The sequence below is a fragment of the Grammomys surdaster genome, unplaced genomic scaffold (genome assembly GCF_004785775.1).
Source record: "Grammomys surdaster isolate TR1022 unplaced genomic scaffold, NIH_TR_1.0 125708, whole genome shotgun sequence".
NCBI lineage: Eukaryota > Metazoa > Chordata > Mammalia > Rodentia > Muridae > Grammomys > Grammomys surdaster.
Window position 1 is genome coordinate 1,103,579 of NW_021620542.1, and position 24,210 is coordinate 1,127,788.

Here is a 24,210-nt window from a genome sequence, read left to right on the forward strand (position 1 = left end):
ATATATGTCCATATAAGATATATGTAAACTCTGAGGTCACAATATGACATTGTAAAGCAATGTACTATTGAATGTAAAGTATAATATAATTACTTGTTTGATAATACTCAGCAGCAGAAACTATGAAATATTATGGTAGACTTTAAATAAAAAAATATTACAAATAAAATTATGTAAATAATGACTTTGGAACCATAGGGATATCTTTCTGTTAGAAACAACAATCTTAAATACAGCATTTTATGTGTTGCAGCTTTGTGGATATTCAACATAAAATTTTTACAAAGAGAAAGGAAAACAGAAAATTCACAGACAGATACTGCTGCTAGAACAAGCAGAAGGAAGAAGAGATCATAAAAAGTTTTAGAAGATAATAACCAAGTTATTAAATTTTAGCTAAGGTTATTTAATGAAGAAAATGCGTTATCCAAAAATATCAGAATATATGTTATTTGTAATCCACATGGGACAGTTATCCAAATTTTAGGTTGTGAGGTAAACAAATCTTAATTAATAGAATTGTTCAGATAATTTTAATCTCTACTAAATATTATCAACTCAAGAAAAGGTAATTTCCAACTGTATGAGAATTAAACAATATAATTATACATAACTCTCAGTTTAAAAAACAATAACTATACAAGAATTGTGTTGTTCATTTCTATATTTCTTTGATAAAAACAAAAATACATGGTGAAGACAACTTAGAGAAAAAATATTCTATTTGAATTTATGGTTTTAGAGACAAGAGTCCACCACACCAGGGAAGCAAAAGGTATGTCAACATGACATGATGATAAATGAAAGGAGCTGAGACCCTTAGTAGTAAAGTATAAACAGGAGAAAGTGCTTGTGAGATGGAAGTAGGTAAAGATTTTTTTTTTAATTTAAAAGGTGCTGCCAGTGATTTACTTCCTCCACCAGGCCCCATAAGAATGCCACCAATTGGGGACCAAATGTTCAAGTGCCAGGGCCTGTGGGATACATTTCTGGTTCAAATTACCAAAGACAATAAAGGATATTTTGTACTGGATAACCTTCACGAGATGTCTCAGAATTTGTTAAATGAATATTGGACATAAGGCACTGCATGGAGAGAAAATATAGCTTTAAATATACTATTTAGAAATAAACATAAAATTTGAGGAAATTGAAGTAAAGAATGAAAACTAATACATTTGCAAAAGTGAGCTTAAAAGCATTAAATTGGTTCCCAGAAAGGATGTAAACATCACAGGAGTAATCAGCCCAATAAGAAACCACAAGTTATGAATAACAGGTTAGAAGATTGATAAGATCACTATAGATATTACAGACAAGATTGTGTCAACAGTAGCATGGAAAGCCATTGAAGGTTTAAATTTCAAGAAGGGGAGAGGTTTTTAAGATACATTTTTTTAAGCCTAAAATACTATAATTCAAATAGTTATAATCACTAAATAAATTGAATCTATTTTTTTCAGAAGCTCCTTGCTAAAGGAAACCTTAAGTCTAGCTGTCTACAATATTGGATTACTACCTAAATTGAAATAAAAACAGCAGTGTCTTCTTAAGCACTTTTTCTTAAAAAAAAAAAAGACAGAAGAACCACTAATAAAGTATTTTACATGACTCATGTGTTCTGAGACATAAAACTTGTCAGACATTGTGAAAAAAAAATGCTCAAGAGATTTCGAAACAGAGATGCAAATAAAAAACAAGATAATAGTAAATTTTCTGGAAGTGTGATCCACTATCCAGGAATGTTGTGGAATAAAATCCCTAGAGCAAAGTTCTGAGACTTACAGAAATCTCATTATAGGAGCAGATATGTTAACTCATCTGTATATTAAATGCATATTCAATTAAAATCTTCAACAATTATGTGATCTTTAACAATTCAACCACTGAAATTTATGTGTAGAAGCAGGAAGGAGGGAAAGAAGTGACAATTAAAGATGTACAAAATTACTTAACAAGATTGAGCATGCATTTAGGAGCCAAAGCCTCTATAATAATAAAATAGAAATGTCTGTAATCTGTCAAAGAATATCTATAGTAAAAAGTGTTATCATAGATCCTATTTGTTGATGATTGAAAAGAGGCCTTTTGAGCCTGAAAATATAATAGGTGAAAATGAATGAATATGCAGCAATTCATCTAAGTTCACAAAGAACCATGGGTCTTCAGTGGTTTGAAGAAATAAAGAGGTAAAATTTAAAAGGCAGAAATAAAATTGTCAGTTTTGTAGATATCATTATTCATACAGAGAAAGCAAAGAGTTTGGGAAGAAAATCTTAGACTTAGCTGATATTAGTAAGGTAGCAACACGTTGGCTTCCCGTGTACCAGTGAGCACAATAAGCAAAGCAGTTCACTTTTAACAATTCTAAAGTCTTGGAGCTCACCGGAATCTGTGTAAAGTTCCGCCAATGCAAAGCAGTAAAGCCCTTTGATTGAAATATTTTGAGACTGGAATTAGTTGAAACTTACTCATTGTTTAGTATAGTCAATATTTTAAAGATGTCAGTTCTGCCTGATTAATATATGTCTCTGTGTCTCTGCACACTGTGTGTGTGTGTGTGTGTGTGTGTGTGTGTGTTTGTGTGTGTGTGCATGTATGTATACATTTCAGTGAGTACATGGAAATTGATGCGCTGATTCTAATTTTGTTATGAAAATTAGAGGAGGAGAAAGAACAATGCCAATCTTAGAAATCAGCTTTGAATACTTGCACTACTAGATACAGAGATTTATTTTAACACTATGATAATTATTCAGTGTTGTAGTTTTACAAAGAGAAAAAATAAGTTAAAGAAACAGAAATGAATCCACATAAAAGCATAAATATAGATTTACTTGGTGATTGCACTTGTCATATATTCTGCTTAACAAATTATCTCCAGACTTAGAGCTAAAACAGCAAGCATTTATCATCTCATATTGTCTCTGTTAGCAACTCCAGAAGCCTCACTGGGTAGCACTGGCTCATGGTCTATCATGAGCTGCAGTCCAGCTGTCAGCTGTGGGGTGCAGCAACAGCTTCCAAGCTTACTCAGGTGGCTTCCGGTGAGAGGCTTCCTGTTCCATCTAGCATGGGCCTCTTCGTAGACTTTCAGAGCTGGCTACCTCAGCAAATACTGGTACAGAAAAAAAAAAGACTAAAAAGAGAACACTCATAATAGAAGCACAGCCTTTCACAGCTTAATATCACAGATGACAAACTGTCCTTTCCTGTGAATGTTATCAGTGTCCCAGAACAACTCGATACAACGTGTAAGGGATTACACAGTGAGAATATCTGAAGGTGACAATCTGGAGCTATTTTTAGGGCTGACTACCTCAGAGGTGACAGTGGTGGTCTAGTTAAGTATGAAAAAAAAATGTTCTTTTTTAAAAAAAAAAAATCTGAGCCATTCTTTTAGAAATGAAGAAATCTCGGTCATATGCCACATATCATATTTAAAAATGACAACTTTAGTGTAAAAGGTAGCACAAGAAAGTTTCAGGAGGCCTTAGAGACATTCTTACACAGTAAGGATGTTGAATAGTAAGACTGATATTGTGTTCTAGAGTCTTTGTAAAGCAAGAAGCACAAAATTATCAATTGTTAATGAAAAAAATAAAAGGTTACTTCATTCAAGGCCATCATGAAGAGTACACAGTGAGACAGCACATGGTAGAAGACCAGTTAGAGTTCATAGATGATTCTCCCAAAAAACATAAAATAAAACAGACATCACTAAGAAAAAAGGCAAGTGATAAATCACAATGCTGTTAATGTAAATGAAAAATGTTTTACAAAGGCCCAAGTGTCATGAACTGTTGAAATACCACCCTCATTGACTAAGCAATCCTGTCAGTGTTGCACCTTTATCACTATGACTGTGAGAGCACCACCTTTACTGGGGAGATACCACCATCACTAACAGAAGACCACCTTGACTGTATAAGCACCACATTCACCATATGAGCACTGCCTTCACTCAGTGAGCGCCACCCTCACTGTGGAATGTTCATTCTCACTCTTAGAAGATCAATATCATTGTGGGAGGATCACTCTCACTCCTGGAGGAGGATCACCCTCATTGTGGCAAGTTCACTCTCATCGTTGGAGGCCTGTTTTCACTGAAGGAGGACCATCTTCTCTGTAGGAGAACCATTCTCATTGTGAGAGTCCCAACTTCACTGTGGGAGGAATATACTCAATTACTGGATGCATGACAATTTATTCATATGAATACAATTCTTGGTACTTATTTGATCATCCACGGTTGCTTATAATTATACATTTTAAACATCACCCTTATTAAAGTTGTCTTGATCTTCATTAGTGCTGATTTTCATCTACTTCAAAAGTGAGGTACATTTGAAATGTGTCCTGAATTCACTCTGGGTTTATAGATATCTAGGATATTTTGGACTTGAAAGAGACAACCAGAACAAATCAAGATTTACCAGACATTTTAAGATTTGGGGAAATTTACATACATAATTTCCTTTTTATAGTTTTTCTCTATTAGTCACTTCTGTTTAGAAGTGTGTAGATCTTCAGAGGCCTCATTAAAATAGAAATTTCCTTCAATTATTTATGAATACAACACATCTCTTTTTTATCATTTATTTAAGTAAAGATCTTAATAATTTAAAAAAAGAGATACTTTAAAGCAAACAAAAGGCAAAAAATGGGACAGTAAGGCTTGAAATGACCTAAAAACTACATTTAAAATCTTAAAGTAAATATTGATAGATATGAAGACTATAGCATCAAATCTTACTGTGTACTGCTGAATGCTTTACAATTGAAAATTTGGAGCGAATATTTTCAACAACATTGTAAGCAAACTAGCAAAAACTGCCCTCTTTAAAAAAAGAGCATTAATTCTTGAATTCAAAAGAAAATTTCATTAACTACCAATGCTTATTGATAAACTACTTTTTTCTTGTTAGGAGTTTGAAGTTTCAAACATCTTAATTTTAGTCCTAGCAGGTATTTCTCTACTATTAAGGAGGACCTTCGCTGGACATTTCAAGTACTTTTTCAGATTGCAGGCATAGCCAGAGATACTAAGACCATTTATAGAATGTCCTTGCTTTGTCCCTAAACCTTTTGTAAACTTACCTAACTACAGAAACATTCCTGGACCTACAAACCACCATTCTAGATAAACCAGTTTAGCTAGCTAGCTTGGTAATTTTCATGCTAAAACAATAGCTTATAACTGTTAACCTTTTCTAGACAGGCCACAAAACTTAGCCACAAACTCAAGCTCTACATAGCTCCACAGATCATATTGCTTGAAATAATCCAGGTAGAAGAACTCAGATCTTAGCTCAGTCCCTCATTCCCCACAACCAGACATTATAACATTCCTACCTTTGTGTTAGCTATTCTTCAAGTTAGTTGATAGCAATTAAGTGTAACATTAATATTTAAATAGAGTACAGAAAAATACAGTTTTGAAATGCACGGCCCACTCATAATGGTCCAGGAATTGGTGTACTGAAATATTTCACAAGTCATAAGTCATTAGAGTACTTACTATACAACTTAGTATGCATTCAAGTTGGTTGTATGTGCTTGTGTGTGCACATGTACTTGAGATGATACTATAAAAATCTTAACAAATATCACAAAATAATTCTATTCTTATATATGTTAAATTTATTTCATAATTGTGTATTTAATTATTTCATAATTGTGTAAAGTTAATGCCAAAAATCTATGCCTTATGCAAATTAAGAAAAATAAAGTGAAAAAAATGTACTAGTTGTTAAAGTGCTAACACAATTCCATCTATCCATGAACATCAGCAGAATAGTATCTCTAAACTTTTCTCAGCTTAATTTCATTCAAAAATAATTTCAAAGCTAAATGTAGTAGTGTCCACCTGAGTCCAAACACTGGGATGAAAGACAAAAGGAGATCTCAGTGAGTTCAAGGACAGCCTGGTCTCCATAGCAAGTTTTAGGGCAATAAGAACTAAAAAACCCTTTCCCTGTTGAATGTGTAATTGCCACAGATTCTCCTATTCTGTAGGATGTTTCTTCATTCTAGTTATGCTATTGTTTTGCAAAGAAGCTTTTGTTTTCATGCAATCCCATGTTTAATTTACTGGGGTTATTTCCTGTAATGTTAGACTCCTTTGAAGAAAGTTCTTGTTAGTTCCTATATATTGAAATATTGTAAAAGTGTTTCATTTCATTACAAAAAGTGTTTAAGTGTTGCATTTCATTATAAAATGTTAGAGGCAGAAAAGCAACTGTGTGTTCCCTCATATTAACTTTGTAATACCCATTTCCTTAGATCAACAATTTACTATATGACCCTGTAAAAATTAAAATATGGCAATAATGAAGCACAAAATAAACTTTGATTTTCAATATATCAATATAGCAATACCTGTGAAAATTGGAGCTTTACGAACCTTGCTTGATATCATCTTGATAAATGGTAAAAAAAAACCACAAGCCCCAAATAACTGCAAAACATCGTTTAATATTCAATGAAATGTGATTCTCATTGCAGACATTTCCAGTAAACTGAGTATCACAGCCTGTTATATCACAGATTAACTATGATGATATTGTTACTTAATCCTAGTAGCTTATTTTCATTAAATAACAATTGGAGAAACATAGGTCTTCTGGTATTTTGTCTACTGCCTTTTTTCTCTGGAATATAAAAATTTGTAGAACTATTTATTTTAACATATGGACATGTAATAAATTTGAATAATTAAATTTAAATAAAAAAACTAAAATGAAGATTTTTATTTAACCAGTGAGTTATAGGTTAAGAAACCAGGCAGCACTGTTATAGTGAGATTGTAGTTGTTCTCTATTTACCATATACTGGAGAAACTATGTTGCCAATAAAAGAATGAAGCTTGAAATCTACTGACATTAAATGGTCTCTGTTCACTCAAGCTCATGAATCCTGCTTTGTCAATGTCTGGATAACTTTGTTCTAAATCAACTTCTCTTGAGAGAAGTATGGTTGTTCCAGTTGTTCGAGCCTGAAATCTTAAAAATTCAAATCAAGAGTAGAGCAAATTTCTCTGAAATTGCCAAATGTTTACTTAAATTCATTGGCTCTCAGTGGACCTTAACTATATTTCTAAACCAATCCTTGTAGAGAACATAAAGCTATAACCAACTTGGAATAGTTTGTAAACATGGCAGGTGGAGGTGAAATCATCTTCATCAAAACATATAGACAACAGGTGACATAATTATAACTCTACATAAGACACTGAATAAAGAAAAGGAGGACAACAGGAATCATTGTGTATACTTTAGACCACAAGTAAAAACAAATTAATTAAAATGAAAAAATTTTCCTGAGGAAACAATTTGACTCATATAATTTAAAAACAAGGACCTTCCCCAACACCACCTCTCAGGCCATCTTCAGCAGATTTGGATCCTCAACCATACAAGTAAGCTTCCTTTTTCCCACTGATCTTCACTGTTTACAGATTTCTCTGCAGCAAGCATAGTTGCTCTGAGCAGTCTAATATCCCAGGGGGACCTCCATTCTTCTGCCAACTTTCCACTCATTTTTATCAGACTTGCTCCATCTGAACAATAAGGGTTATCATCTATTTCTGCGCCCATATTCAGGGTTTGCTGAGCCCTCTGGGCATGCCAAGCTGCTCAGAGCAGCCTGCTACCTCAGGTAGCCCTCCATTCTCCTATCACTTCTCTGTCTAACATCACTGGACCTGTGGATCCTGAATCATGCAGAAAAACCTACATATCTGGAGCCAGAGAGCCGTAGGATATCTACCAGAAGCTTGCTACACTAGGACCATCCAGGTAATGCACACCCCATCCCCAACAACAGGTACATCAAGGAACCAAAGACATCCAGATGGTTAAAGGCCCTCAAAAGAACACAATAAACAAAAGTCAGGCATATATGACACTTTCAGAGCACAGCTACCCTACTACAGCACGATCTGGATATCCTAACACAACATAAGTACAAAAAATTACCTTAAATCCAATCTTATAAAGACAATAGAAGCCTTTAAAAATGAAATGAATAAATCTCTTTAAGAAATACAGAAAAATACAATTAATCAGGTAGAGGTCTTTGTTGTCATAGTTTGTTAAGAGCTCTGTGCTCTTGACAGGTTGTGCTCCTACACCTGCCCAAGAGCTATCTGGGTTCGAAAATGAAACACACATACACACACACACACACACACACACACAAATATCACCACCATCAAAATAACATGAAATAACAATCATTGACCATTAATATCTCACAAAATCTATGGGCTCAATTTTCCAGTAAAACGACTCAGGCTAATATTATAGATATAAAAGTGGGATCCATCATTCTGCTGCAAACACAAACATACCTCAGAAGTAAAGAAAGATACTACCTAGGACTAAAGAGCTGGAAAAATCTTTTCCTGTCAAGCAAGACCAAGAATCAAGCTGGAGTAACCATGCTAATAGAGATATTAATTAATTGACTAATCAAAAGATACAGAGAAGGACATATCATACTCATCAAAGAAAATGTCTACCAAGAGGATATCTCAATTCAGAACAACTACACCCAAAACAAAATGCCACTCACATTTGTACAAGAAATACTGTTAAAATTTAAATCACACATCAAACCCCACATATTAATAGTGAAAGACTTCAGCATTCCAGTTTCACGAACTGACAGATCATCCAAACAAAAACTAAACAGTGAAATAACAAAACTAAGAGACATTATGTATAAATGGACCTAACATCTATAGAAAATTTAGACCAATCCCAAAAGAATATACCTTTTTCACAGCATCTCATAGATCCTTCCCCAAATTTGTCCATATTCTTGGACACAAAGTGCACATTAACAGATACAAGAAAATAGAAATGATGCATTGTATCTTATCAGACCACCATAGATTAAAACTGTCTTTGTCAATAACAGAAACATAAGAAAATACACACACTCGTTGATATTGAACAGCTCTCTACTCAATTATCTTAGGGTTGAAATAATGAAGTTAAAGACTTTCTAGAATTTAATGAAAAGGAAGGTACAACATAACAAAATGTATGGGATGCAGTAAAGCAGAGCTTATAGAAAAGTACATAGCACTAAGTGCCTCCATAATAAATTTGATAGTATTCATTCCAGTAATTTAAAAGTATACATAAAAGCTCTAGGGAAAAAAAGAACAAACACACCAAAGATGAGAGGAAGGCAGGAAATATTCAAAATAAATGGTGAAATCAATCAGTTAGAAATAAAGTTAACAATATTAAGAATCAACCAAACCAAGAGCTAGTTCATTGACAAAAACCAATAAGATAGACAAACCTTTAGGCAAACTAGACAAAAGACAGAGAGACAGTATCCAAATAAACAAGATCAGACATGAAAAGGGAGACATAACAACAGACACTGAGGAGATTAGAATAATCATTAGGCTCTTCAAAAGCCTATAGTCCACAAAATTGGAATATCTTAATGAAGTGTCCAATGTACTTTATGGATACTACCTAACAATGTTAAATCAAGATCAGGCAAACTATTGAAACAACCTAATCCACTAAAGAAATAGAAGCAGTAATTAAAAGACTCTAAAATATAAAAAGCCCTGGGTCAGATGCTTATAGTGCAGATTTCTACTAGACTTTCAAAGAAGACGTATCACCAATACTCCTCAAACTATTTCCACAAAATAAAGACTGAAGGAATGGTGCTAAACAAATTCTATAAAGCCACAGTCATGCTGGTAGCTAAACTACATACTCACCAACGAAAGACAATTTCATACAGATTTCTCTTATAAATCTCGGTGTGAATATACTCAGTATAATATTCACAAACGGAATCGGAATCCAAGAACACATCAAAAACATCATCCGTCATGATCCAGTAGGATTCATCCCAGTTATTCAGGGAAGGTTCAATAAGCAAAGATCCATCAATATAATCCACCATATAAACAAATTGAAAGAAAAAAAATCACATGATCATCTTATTAGATGCTAATAAATCCTTTGACAATATCCAACACCCCTTCACATTAAAAATATTAGAGAGATCAGGGATACAAGACACATATCTAAACATAATCAAAGCAATATCCAGTATGGCAAAAGTGAACATCAAGCTAAATGAGAAACTTAAAGCAATTCCATTAAAATCAGGGACAAAAAAGGCTACCCATTCTTTGCTTCTCTGTTCAATATAGTACTTAAAATTCTAGCCAAAGAAATTAGACAACTAACAGAGTTCAAGTGAATACAAATCAGAAAATAAGAAGTCAAAATATCACTATTTGCAGGTGTGATAATATATTTATAATCAACCTCCAAAATTCTACAACTACACCTTTTCTGAAGGTTAACACCTTCAGAAAAGTGGTTGTATACAAAAGTATCTCAAAGAAATCAGTAGCCCTCCTTCATATAAAGAATAAACAGGCTGAGAAAGAAATTATGGAACACGAAAATAAAGTAATGAAAGATTCTTCCATGATCTGACTAACAGTAATATTAAATATGCAGATTATGAGGGTATAGTCAACCTCAGCTTCAGGAACAGTGCAGAGACAGATGTGTTATCTAAGTCAATGAAGAAACCTATAATTGATTACCAATTGTGTGGTACTGTGTGCTGATTGCAGGGCTCTCATGTCTGTTTCTAAGCCAATCTTCATCTGCAGATTCCCACATATTTTTGCATCAGCCATTTAGGTACATCCTGTACCTGAGTGTTGTGGAGGGCAAGACTTTCCTATAAAAGAAGCCAAAGGGTACACAGCATGCATGTTGGGTTCTATAGATGAAAGGAAGAATTTTACATTTGTCCCATTTGGCCTGAGTTTATTATTTTAATATGGCATTTGAATGTTAGTAAAAGATGTATTAAATCAGTAGCCACCAGATCAAGTTTTAGTGTAAGGTATAAAAGCTTCTTTCTTTTTTTCTCATAAGAAGCAAACCTGCAGAATGGTTCTGTTTATGGAGCAAGAGACCTGGGTTCACATGCTGTATTCACACAATACAGCTGTGCTTGTTTATATCTCTCAAATTTAATGTCTTTGCAAAATGGGTGGAATTTGGACATATCAAGTTTTCTTAACTGATTTATATTTTCATAAAAAATTAAAATTACATATGGCTTGTATATACTTTCAGACATGATTATAGATAAAACGTTACTGATGTACTGTGGCAATGAAGCAATTATTTTTGATTTATTTTTTGATAACATAATATAATCACATTATTTCTACCATCCCATTTATACTCACAAGTGTGATCCACCCCACATCAAGGAAACTTCTCTTTGCATGCAATGGAGGGAGACCATTACAGGAAACTACAGCCAATCAAAATGTGTCTATGTAGCACTATAACAATGTATATGTATATTAACGCTCATACACCTAAGGCTCAGGAATTACTGCATAAGAAGGACTGGAAGTTTTTCAAGAGACAGAGGCACGGGTAGTTGGCTGTGTGACTTTGTCTTTTAGAAATATAAGAAGGAATGCTCATGAAATCTCACCCAAAAGCTTGCCTAAACATAAGTAAAACAATAGACATACTAAAGTGGACAGAGGGGAGGACACAAGGCCTCAACCCTACACAAAGAATTGCAAAACCATCCATTTCATCCTTGAAATGAAATTATGTTTGCTAAAACTGTCACATTAAAAATGACATAGTAAGATCGAGTACAGTAAATATCCTTGTATCCACAAGTATAGCAAAACAATAAGTACTTAGATGTGGTATAGTGCAAGTTTCCAGATTAAATTCTTATCTTATGATGCAATCATTTTATTCTTCATTTTCTTTAAACCTGGAAAACAAAATAATCATATGCATTTGAACTCTCTATATATAATATAAGCATTTAAAGACATAGGAAAGTTTCCTTAGGACTAAGCAGCAAAGATGACCTAGATCAACTACTCTTTTTAGAGTACTTCCTCATTCCTCCTGTATTTAAGCTCTTTCTGTAACCAGACCATTGTAGATAAGTGAGAAATTGTATTCTGGCACAATTTTAAACGAATACTTCATATTTTTTCAGCTTTTTTAATTCCTTGAAATATCCGACCTGAGAGTCTTTAAAACACAATACATAACTACTGGAAAATATATTAAATTATGATGTAGAAGAGTATAACCAGGGCAGCTAATATTTGTTTATAACTGAGTTTTGCATTTTTCATGTAAAATGTTGCTGAGGACAAGATGCAAAATATCTCAAGGTGTTAAGTGAGAGTGAGAGTGTTTACAACATTAATGTGAGATCTCCCATCTCCCAACATAGTAACCTTAGAGCTTTTGTGTAAGCAAACACAATAGCCCGCATGTGTCCTTCTCCTTTTTACTTCGCTTCTCTTTTCAGTTAGGCACAAGATTCATTGACACTTTTTATAATGCCTCCTTCTGTCAAGGTGTCCCTTTGCCAATCCACATACTTTTGTCCATCTCTAAATCTTTATTTAAGCTTTACTCCAGTGGTATCTTTTATCTACTGAGATAACCAACCCCTTTTATCTCCAGGACACTCAGATGAAGGGCTTAAGAAAAACTGGAGTGGGTTGGGCAAGCAGGGCAATCGTGTTCTGCAGCAGATTCTGAATCTTATTCTATTCTGTTACTTACACGTGTGAGGAAATTTAAAAAGATACTTCAACATGCTGCTGTCTCCTCTGCTCTTCTGTCACTAGCACATTTTTTTTATGCATTTCCCACAGGGAGGAAAAAAATTACACGGCTGAACCATGCTTTGTTTCACAAATAATCTCTAGTTCAAGTGTCTTAGATCACCACAAAGCAGTTATCTGAATCATTTCAGAAATTGCTTCCCAGTGCACACTGAGGCCTTAATAACAGAACTGAATGATGGCTGTAGTGTTGCTCCCTAAGGTCGCAGCATTCTCCTTCAGCTTTTAAACCTTCTTTACCTAGCTCTGCAAATGTAAGAGACCTGACAAGTTTTCCTTCATCAGGCACCATGGGTTCTGATGATTACCTGGTCTTTCAGAAAGGTGTCTATTATTATGGATCAATGCAAGTAAGTTTCACTAGAAACCTAAGCGTCTGATCTGGAGACATCCTTTGAACGACTTGCTATCAGTGTGACATCTCCACAATTAATCTTTGTTTAATTTATCCTTATATTTGTATTTGAAAGTAAATGTTATATTGTTCATAAATCTTGAATGTAGGACATAATAAAATTAACTCAGGCTGTAATAACACTGTAACCCTGTATCTGGTATCTCTGTGCATCTTTATATACGAGAGTGGAGAATCAATGTCTTCTCCTCTCAGTGTTGCCAGGAACACAAAACAAAATCTTAAATATTGTAATACAGTGTTCACAGTCTTATTCACAGTAGCCATTCAATAGGTGGTAGCAAATAATATTATACTTACATTATTGAATAAACTCTCGAACTCCTTATAGCTTAATCAAACATTGTGTATTTCTTTGTTTCTTATGCTGGGAGCACATGTTACTGTAGATTTTTTTTTCCCTTGGAGAAAACTGAGAAATAAAGATAATTTACCAGATGATCTTCAAACAAAGATATGTGGGCAATACAAGGGACTGGACAGTCCATGTATCAAATTACCATCATCTTTCTTTAGCAGTGCCATAATTTTATTGAATAAAATGGCACAAATACTTCATAGTTCTGAGGTTCAGAAGTAGAGCACCGGCTTTGCTTTACTAATAGCATGTGTTGGTGTGGATGCATTTCTCCTGCATCTTGTACTCCTTATAGAATAAACATTTTCCTTGTTCACAAACATTTTTAGGTACATTTTATTCTTCCTGATTTCTGACCAGGTGAGAATATCAGCTTTGAGGAGGAGACAACATTCTTTGTTCGTACTTCTCATTTTTCCAACTTTTGGTCCTGGACCCATTCTTTCAATCTCTTGGCACATTTTTCGAAATAGTGCAAAGCTTGCTTCTTCCCCTTTGAAAGAGAAATATTGTTAAATTATGCCTGTGTGTCCTTAAAATTACAGAGCTGACATCTCAGGGGTGTGGTGGTGAACGAGTCTCAACAATCTTGACCCTCACAAGACTTCACTGTTTCACCCATTTCTTACAGATCCATCTCCTTTGATACATTCTTTTTCTACATTCCTTTTTCCTTAGTTGTGCTCTGGCCTTCCTTACAGAGCTTTGTACTTTTTGTTAAAGTCAGCAACAGGCTATTTCAGAATTCCTACAGGTGAGGAGAGTTTTTTTACTTTAGACTCTGCTGTAATACATTATTTATACATCTGTTAAAGTTTTTGTAAGAAAATCTAAAATTATGCATCTCATACACAACTTCATGTCTTTGAGTTGAGTGATACAATGTATACACGAAGAATCATTTTTCTCAATCTTGTCTGTGATCCAGGAACACCAACATAAATGGGACCAAGTCAGAGATTAAGAATCCTGAACTTCATGCAGGATCTACATTCTGACTGGGTTGAACTGGCAATGAGATGTTGTCCTTCCTAGATGCTTCAGTGATACTAGGTCTGCTAGTTGGTCAACCATGTTAAAGGACAAGCCAGAGGACTGAATGCCATACTGAACTAACAAGATATTCATGTCTTACAAGAGGAGCTACCATTATTTGCATTTTACAGAAGAAAGGAGTATAGGATTCATAACTTGTAAAATAGTTATCTTGTCACAGGAGAAGAAATAGTTCTGAAAACTAACGACGTTAGCCCTCAATTGCCCACACCTTCCTCTATCACACATGGGCATTTTTTGATGTGAATGGCAATAAGCCAAACTATGTTTGTCCAATCATTAAGCTGACTCATTTCAAACTTGGAAAAAAACACAATATAAAGTATGTATAATGTAAACATTGCTTAATTTTGTTAGGAAGACATTTTGAGTGATAAATTTACCAATTATGGCATTGAAAAATATGAAAACTATTCTAGAAAAATTAAACATTCTTCCTTCTTGTAATCTTTTCTAGGCTTACCACTCATTCAGCCCTGTTATTGAAAATATCAGGATAACAAAATGGTGGGGAGATAGGTGAATTAAGTTTTATTTTTTAGCAATTTTGATTTTCTGTTTGCCCTGAAGGACAGTTTATACAAAAGCTGAGAAGAACTTACTTCTCTCTCTTTTTGTCCTGACCTTATCTGGAGACTTCTAGCTGAGATTACAATTTCCTGAGGTTGGAGGTAGATATTATCAATTACCAGCTGTTCTTAGCTACATAATTTAAGTACCTTACAGTGTTGGTAAATGCCAAGTTGTTGAAGGTTAGTATTAATTATATGTAACATATTAAGTTACTATAGACCTTTATGTTAATAGCAACTTGCAGTGTTGTCTGAATTAGTTCAGTATTTAGCCCCTCATCACATAAGCTTTTCATGTCTTCCAGGAGAGGTCAGAGTAAACTTTAGTATCATAAAAAATTTTGTGAACTAGAAACAAAAATACACAACCATGAATTAACAACATGAATTTTCTCATGTAATTTGAAATGAATAGACAATCTAAAATATTCACCTATCATTCTAATTATAATTTATAGATTTTCTGGAATGACCAAATTAACAAATAGAGACAACTGTTGCTTATTAAATACTATTTTCTTTAAAAAAACAATGTTACCTTGCTTGTAGGCAGGACACAATTTGGGTGGAAGATTTTCTGGGTGTGTTGCTGTCTTTATCTGTTAACTGGTAGTCCTGCCTCACTACAGAGGTGGTCACTTGAGGAATCATATCCCCCTTTGCTAGGAGTCTCAACTACAGTTGCCCCCATAGACACTCTGGGGTCTCTCTCACCCCATTCCAGGTCTCTGGCACACCTGAAAGATGGCCCCTCTCTTCCCACTGCCTATTTCCATTCTCTCTCCCCTGCTGGCCCTACACTTGATCCCCCACTCATTTCTCTGCTCCCTTGTCCATCTCCTCACCAACCCAATTCCCTCCCTCTATCCACCTCCCATACCTATTTTATTTCCCCTTCTGAGAAAGATTCAGCCATCTTCCCTTGGACCCTTCATGTTATTTGGCTTCTTCAGGTCTTTGAATTGTAGCCTGGTTATACATTGCATTATCGGTAATATCTACTTATTTGTGAGTAAAAACAATGCATGGTTTTTGGGTCTGGCTTATCTCGGTCAGGATATTTTATAGTTCTATTCATTTGCCTGAAAGTATCATGATGTCCTTGTTTTTAATAGCTGAGGAGTATTCCATTCTAAAATGGACCACATTTTCTTTCCCCATTCTTCAATTGTAGGACATCTAAATTGTTTCCATTTTCTGTCTATTATGGATAAAGCTACTAGAAACATAGTTGACCAAGTGTCATTGTGGAATGGTGGAGCATCATTTGTATATATGCCCAGAAGTGGTATAGCTCTGTCTTGAGGTAGAACAATGCCAAATTTTCCCTGAAACAGCCAGATTGATTTCCAGAGTGGCCAAACAAGTTTTCACTCCCACTAGCAATAAAGGAAGGTTACCTTGTTCCACATCCTCACCATCATGTGCTGTCCATTGGGATTTATTATCTTAGCCATTTTGATGGATGTAAGATAGAATCTCAGAGTCATTTTTATTTGGATTTCCCTCATGACTAAGGACTTTGAACATTTCTTTAGGTGCTGCTGGGCCATTTGAGATTCCTCAGTTAAAAATTCTCTGTTTAGCCCTGTACCCTATTTTTAAATTGAATTATTTCAACTGTTATGGTCTTCCTTCTTAAGTTATTTATATTTTTGAATATTAGCTATCTGTCCTATGTAGGGTTAGTGAAGATCTTTTCCCAACCTGTAGGCTGTCATTTTGTCCTATTGACGGTATAATTTTACTTATAGAAGCTTTTCAGTTTCATGAAGTTCCATTTATTAATTGTTGATTGTAGTGCCTGAGACATTGGTATTCTCTCCTGCCTACAAGACAGACAGGAAGGAACAAATATAGAGTAGAGATGGAAAAAAATGGCCAATGACTGGCCCAAATTAAGACCCATGCCATGGACAAAAACAAATTACTGACACTATTAATAATATTCTGATATGTTTGCAAATAGAAGCCTAGCATAAATGTCCTCTGAGAGGCTATCCAGCAGCCAATGTAAACAGATGCTGTCAAATATTATATAGAGTTCAGGGAGTCTTGTGACAGAGCCAGAGTCTTCCCCTGCAACAGGCTAAGCTTCCAACAGAACACACTGTCATCCAATGCACTTTATACAAAAACTTCATCTACTTGTCAGAGTAGGAATTTCTCTATGAGTGAGAACTGAAGTTTAGAAAGGATGAGAGGCAGAATGTCTTGGAACATTAGGAACCTCAAGAGATTCAACTCCTGAGATGTCTTACTTTCAGTAAACATGAGACCTTTTCCTCAATGAAGGGAACCTATGGTTTAAATGCAGGGTCTTTAAGCCCAAAACACAATATCATATAAATTACTCTTATTTCAAAATACATATGTTTAATGGTTATTATGTGTGACACATTGTGCAGAGTACAGAGAAAAGGGATCGTGGGAACTTAGCATTGAATCATAAAATCATTTTCTGAATAGAGTAAAAGGTCTCAGTCTGCACTCTGAACATGGTGCTATTCTACCTGGATGGTCACAAAGAAGGCAGAAAAAAAAAACTTCAGTGAACAGAGGACATCTTTTGTTTTGCTGCAGTTAAAAGAGAAGTGAGATGCTAGCATTGAAATCTAGGCAAGTGTATACTGAATTAAAAGGACATTTATAATGCATAATGAACTCACCTAAATGAGTGGTTAAACCCACTACAAATGCTAAATCTTTCTTTAAAATATAATTGAAGTTTTAATATGTATTTTTAATTTCAATAGAATTATATCACTTCCTCATCCCTCCAGCCTCTCTCAGACACCCTCCATTGAATTCTTTCATTGTGTCCTCACACTCTCAAGGTTATAGCCTATGTTTTTCATTATTATTGTTAAGTTCATGTATCATATATGTACATGTGTATGCTTAAACATATATAAGTACAATCTGGTAAGTCCATTTCTATTGTTGGTATGTAAATGGTTTTAAAGATGACCATTCTGCATTGTACAAACAATAAGATGGCTCATCCCTTGGACGTGCTAATATTCCTCCCAGCAGTCATTAGTTGCCTGTAGTTCTTTTTGAGTGGTAGGTCCACATAAAATTTTCTCTCCTTCCATGCTTTCATTTCAGTTGATATTGCCATCTTCTGGTCTTGTTTATGAAGCCATTTCTAGTAGACACTGTCTCACAGATCAATTCCTCCTATTCTGGTTCTCACTATTTTTCTCCCCTCTCTTCTTTGATGTTCCGTAAGCTATTCAGGATCTGGGGCATAGATGTGTCCTTTGGGTATAGGATCCACACAACCTGTTGACCTCTTCATTGTGTTCATTGTGATTTTCTGTGATAGTCTCCATTAGTTGCAACAAAAGAATTCTTTGATGTGGAATGATATTTGCACTTATCTGTGGGCACTGGGATAAGACTTAGAATATAGTAAGAAATAGTGTTGATTTGGAAATGTGGGGGTAGTGGTCAGTGAATAAAGAGGATATTCACTTCTGATAGGAAAGCAAATCTGTGTAGCCACTCTAGAAATCAGTATAGAAAATTCTCAAATACCTAAAAAGTAATTTACCATATAACACAACTATATCACTCCTTGGCATATGCCTAAAGGACGTGACATCCTACTCTGCAGATAGCTTGCTCAAACGTATTCTTTTCAAAAACTATGGCAGGCCATACAAATGTTGCCACAAATGGTCATGAAGCTAATACAATCATTTGAGGTAAATCTTATATGCAAAGATTACTCATAAAGAATACACACAAACACATGTACATTTTAAAGTATCATTTAAAATTTTGTTCAATGCCAACCTTTGGGTGTTTTTTCAATGGCTGAGGAGATCTGTTATAATAATAAAGACACCTTGGATGCCAACCACAAGGAAAAGAAGCACAAATCTATCCTTCCAACGGGAAAATCCCAAAGGATGCTCAGGACTAATAGATCATTGTGTGATGTGGAGTGATGTGAGAACATTTACATCTACTAGCTATTCTGATCATGATACTGTCTCTACAATGTGCTGTTGTTGTTACTGATTTCATGTCATTTAGTTAACAGCATTTTCACATGTTTACAAAAAAATTAATTCTAAGAATCATAACCAGAAGTTTTAAATCAGCATAACTTAATATTATATATGAAAGCAAGATTTAGAGCATTTCCTTTTTCTACGGTGTCTTTAAAATTCTACCCATTATGTGCACACAGTAATTGATTTTTCAAGCAAGTCATGTGTTTTGCCACCCTGGATTGGTATATAACAGAATAAATCTTTTGAGGTACAAGCTTTATTTTTGTACCAAAATTGCATAAGTATAGACAAATGGTGCACATGAAAGCCCTACTAGATATCGATGTCTCTTAGTGTTGTGTGTGTTTGCATGTGTGCGTGTTTGCTTTTGTGTTTGCAGTGTACAGTTACCAAAGTATTGATTATAGAAACCACGAGAGCAGTAGCTTAGCTCTATATAGAATTTTTTGTTTTGATATATTTACTTGATCTAAGACTATGAAAAAAATTATTACTGTCTCAGAGAACAAATCAAACCTAATTATATATTTTAGAATTCTAAATTCTTGGTTCCAAGTATTTATAAAACCTGTCCTGAGTTCTTTAGATATGAAATCCCAAATTATTCTTGGTCTTTTCCCTCGATCCTTGATGATACAGCCATAGTTTACTATAATGTCTCACCACCAGCTAACATCTACTCTTCTGTTCTATTTTTTCATGTAATTTAATTTATCCATGACTAAATATTACATATTAAAAAACATTATGGTATATACCTATTGATAAATGTAATGATCTTATTTTGATTTTAAAGACCCATGTATTGTAAAGATTACATTTATTTTGGTATTTTGGGTCTATCTTCAGTCATTAATAATATTTTTCTACCATTTTGAAGTTGTTTTCTCTCCCTACCCCATTCTCACTTGATTCATTAAGAGTGTCATGATTCTGAGCCACTTCAACAGTATATTTACCAAGTGTTTGTGAACGCAGATGTTCATCACTTGCCACAGTCCCTTAGTCTCGTGTACCAGACCAGTCATTTTTAAGTGAGGGGAAAGTTAATGCATTATTCTTGTAAAATAATAAAGTGCTAACTCTTTTTAAAAATTGTTTTATTTATTTACATTCCCCCCCCTTTATTTACATTGCCCCCATTCCTGGTCCCCTCTCCAAGAGTTCTTTATCCAGTCCTGCTTCCATTTGCCTCCAAGAGTGTGCTTCCTAACCTCCCTACCCCTAGTTCCTACCCTCATAATAGGTGACACTGATGATCAGGCATGCAGTGAGACAGAATTACTAGGCATCTTAATGAAGAGGGCAAAGATTTTTCTTAGTTCCAAAGATATGTAAAAGATGAGGGCCTGCTTCCCTCAACTATGTACACACCTGTTTTCCCTTAACACTGAGCAGCAAGCATTCTTGTCTCTGCACTTCAGAAAAGGGTGAATGCTTATTGACCCAGATCCTCTTAGGATGCACCTTCTCTCATGGTACTGTCATTCTTCAAACAGGACCTTAAAAGAAGCTGAGTAATTCAAGTTCAGTGTAACTTACTAAAACTACTCAAAATTTCCTTTAATTTTTGATGTTTAAGCTTGAAATCCTCAAAGAGTTATTGTCAAAGGGAAAATAAAATGCAAAGATAGTATTGAAAAAAAGTTGTCAACATTGATCACCCCTGAAAATTTGATTGTCAGGGTTGGGTTGGAATCTAGTGATGTACAGGAAAGGCTCAGAAATGCTGCCTGCCAACAGCTTCTTGACGGTGAAACAAAACTTTAAAAGGGCAAAGATACTGTGTCCTGGAAATATCCCTTCTACTAATGCACCTATTCTTTGACTAGGGATGGCTTGACGTCCCCCTGGAACAAAAACAGGGTCAGCAGAATATTTATGAGCACCACTGACAGCCTTCCAGCTGTTTATTTGATTTTTTCCCATGCAACACATAGATTAGAAACTGAATGAAGGGCCTTTTATTTCAACCTCCTAAAACATAATGATAGCCTATCACAGCTAAATCCTCCGAATTTCTCTACAGTTGTGCCTAGGCTAGTAAGGAGAACTACAGGTTACAAGTCTGTTCATTAGCGATGCTAATTAAATCATGATGGAGGAGTCCTCATGCCTTATTCTATTTTTCTTGAGTATCCCTTTAAAAAAGAAAAAAGATCCAGGACACCATATCATATAATTCATATATTTTCTATTCCTAAAAGAAAATTGAGGAATATTAAGCAGCTCTGTATTTACATGAATAAATAATAACCATAGTTTCCCAAATAGCTTTTGTTTACAGACAACTTAGAATGTACAGGTTGGTGTTTTAGAGGTTTTCATTAACTCTCATTCAGGCTTCTGGTATTCATTATCTTATTATAGGAATCATAATACAAAGAAAATAAATGCATGAAAGGGGTAAAATTTTGTGGCAAAATTGATTTCTTTTACTAAACTTTGTCCTTATAAGTACATTTAGGCCATTATATGTGATGTTCATCAATACCCAGTTAGGCTCTGAACTGGATCAAAAATGCTTTTATGCTTTGTTATGAAGAAAAGCAGAGAAAGGTCCCGTTTTTCACATATGACCCCACAGCATTGTACTTTATAAGAGAGTCTTTCCAATTTTCAGCCTAAACAGCAATCTCTGCTTGCAGCTGTTCTGTTTGAGTAACCTGATTAAAATGGACCGATAACTTTCCCGTCTTTACAGCATTTTATGATTGCTACAATAAATGGCCACAATCTTCTTTCTCTGGATAGGATATTTTCCTGTAGAAGCTTGATGTCGTTTACCTCTTGGTTTTGAAGACTTTCCTTTTTCCAGGCTGTTTTGTGCAGATCGTTTGATCAAAACCTCTTTTACTACCAAGGGCCTGCCTCTTTATTAAACTCATCAAATAAGCAGTATGCCAGAAAGGAAAATTGTATCCTTAATAAATTTGAGCAGACAAACATAAATAAGTAGAGGATAAAATTATCTTAGAAAATGTTTTATTTATCTTCGAAGCATTTTTATTTTCATATATCCATTTAAGAGATAATGGTGTAGGAAAGAATGTTGACCCTAGATAATGCCTTATCATTTACATTTGCATGCTGTTATGAAATGAAGGCATTTATTCCTAAAGCAAATAATATTACATGTTAAACTTTCTGGATGAAGGATAGCTTCATGTTCTGAAATACACAGACAGAAGTAATACTGAAATTCACACCTATGTCACAAAGGAGTAGTGTTCATCTAATCAACTCAGATGAAGCCATGTCTTAATAAATCACCAACGGAAAACCCCGAGCTTTCCTTGAGACTGTCCATAAATAGAAACCCTTGTTCTTCACAAAGAATAAAATGTGTTATTATTTAACATTACTGATATAAATGAGTCTTTCTATGTTTAACAAAATATTACTTCCCCACTTTAGCTCCTACTCATTTTAAATCAAATCTGGCCAAGTCTGTAATAATAATGTGAATATTCTAGATATTAAATTATGTTTTTATGCTAGTATTCAAATTCATCTCATCCATATCTTTAAAGTCATGAACTAACATCCAAATTTTAAGTGATATTGGACAATAGACCCTTGATTATAAGTTTTTAAAATTCATGTCTCCCTCAAAAAATAGTTTTAATTATGCACATGCATGTGTGCATCTGTGTTTGGGTTTGCACATGTGATTGTAGCTGCCTTAGAAGACCAATGGTGTCAGATCCTTCTGAAACTACAGTTACAGGTAGCTGTTAGTCTGATATGAGTACAGGGAAATTAATTTAGGTCCTAGGACAATATATACATGCTCTTACCAACAGAATGATTACTTCAGACTCACCTTTTCTGACTTTGATTAAAACCAGTTAATGCTACATTTATATTTTTATTATCTGTTCTATAATACTAACTATATTTTGTAGCTAAAATCGAACATATTTGAAATAAATTTTAGTAACTGACAGCATTATTTCTTGCATGTTTATGTAAGTATACCATTAAGCTTGAGGGTCAGATATATATATTTCCCAAGTGTTTGTACAGATTAATTGCTATTGATCTATTTATTCTACCTTATGGTTTGTATAATAATCCAGAACACTGTGCCAACAATATTGCCATTTCCAATTTCAGCAGCTGGGACTATGATGAAATAACATTACAGCACTCATCTCTGTTCTGTCCTCAAGTTGCATTCAAGGCTTATTACTACATTCTTGCTCAGTTTAGAATTTAATCTACAGAAGCACAATACATTGTTTAATTGTAGTTCTTCTATTGGGTATAAAGTTATATCCAAGAATATTTCTTGACTCTTAATAGGTGTTTAATGAATATCTTTTCAACTATAACAAACAAAATAAATGATCAAAAATGTTTTAAAATAATATTTTAGATTTTGAAAAACTCATACATTATATTTTGACTATATTCATCCTTATCCTATAACTCCCCTCAGACCCCCACCTACTTCATCCCCAACTAACTTCATGTTATCTCCTCATAGACCTCCCATTGTTGCTATAGACAGCTCTTTAAAAACAGGATTAACCACTTGGTGTACTATTTCCTGGGAATGTCCATTTCTCCTGCTTCAGTACTCCTTAGTTGCCTGTAGTATTTTGAGTAAGGCTGAGGTTTTGCCAGCTTTTCCCTGTCTATATTAGCATGTATACTAGTGTTATCTTCTTCAGGCCGTGTTGCTATTACTTCATAGGTGTAGCTTATGGCATTTCTAAGAGACTCAATTTCACAGCAAAATGGTTCTTACATCCTCTCTTCCATCTTCTACAATAATACCTGAAACTTCAATGCAGGAGTTTTACTGTAGATGTGTCAGTTGGAACTGGATGTTAGGAAGAGATCTCCCTTTTCAACTCCAGTTTTATTAGTTTGGGTCTCCTATATTTATATGGATAAATGTTGCCTATCTTGTTAATTTTCAAAGAACCAAATCTTCACCTTACTGATATTTTGTATCATTTTTTTCTTTAGAAAAAACATCTACTGCATCTGAGAAGTAGTAGAAAAATAGATTGTTTTCTCATCCATAATGCTAGTAAGTCTGTGAAGTTTTATTGTTGCTGTTGTCTGGTTATGTT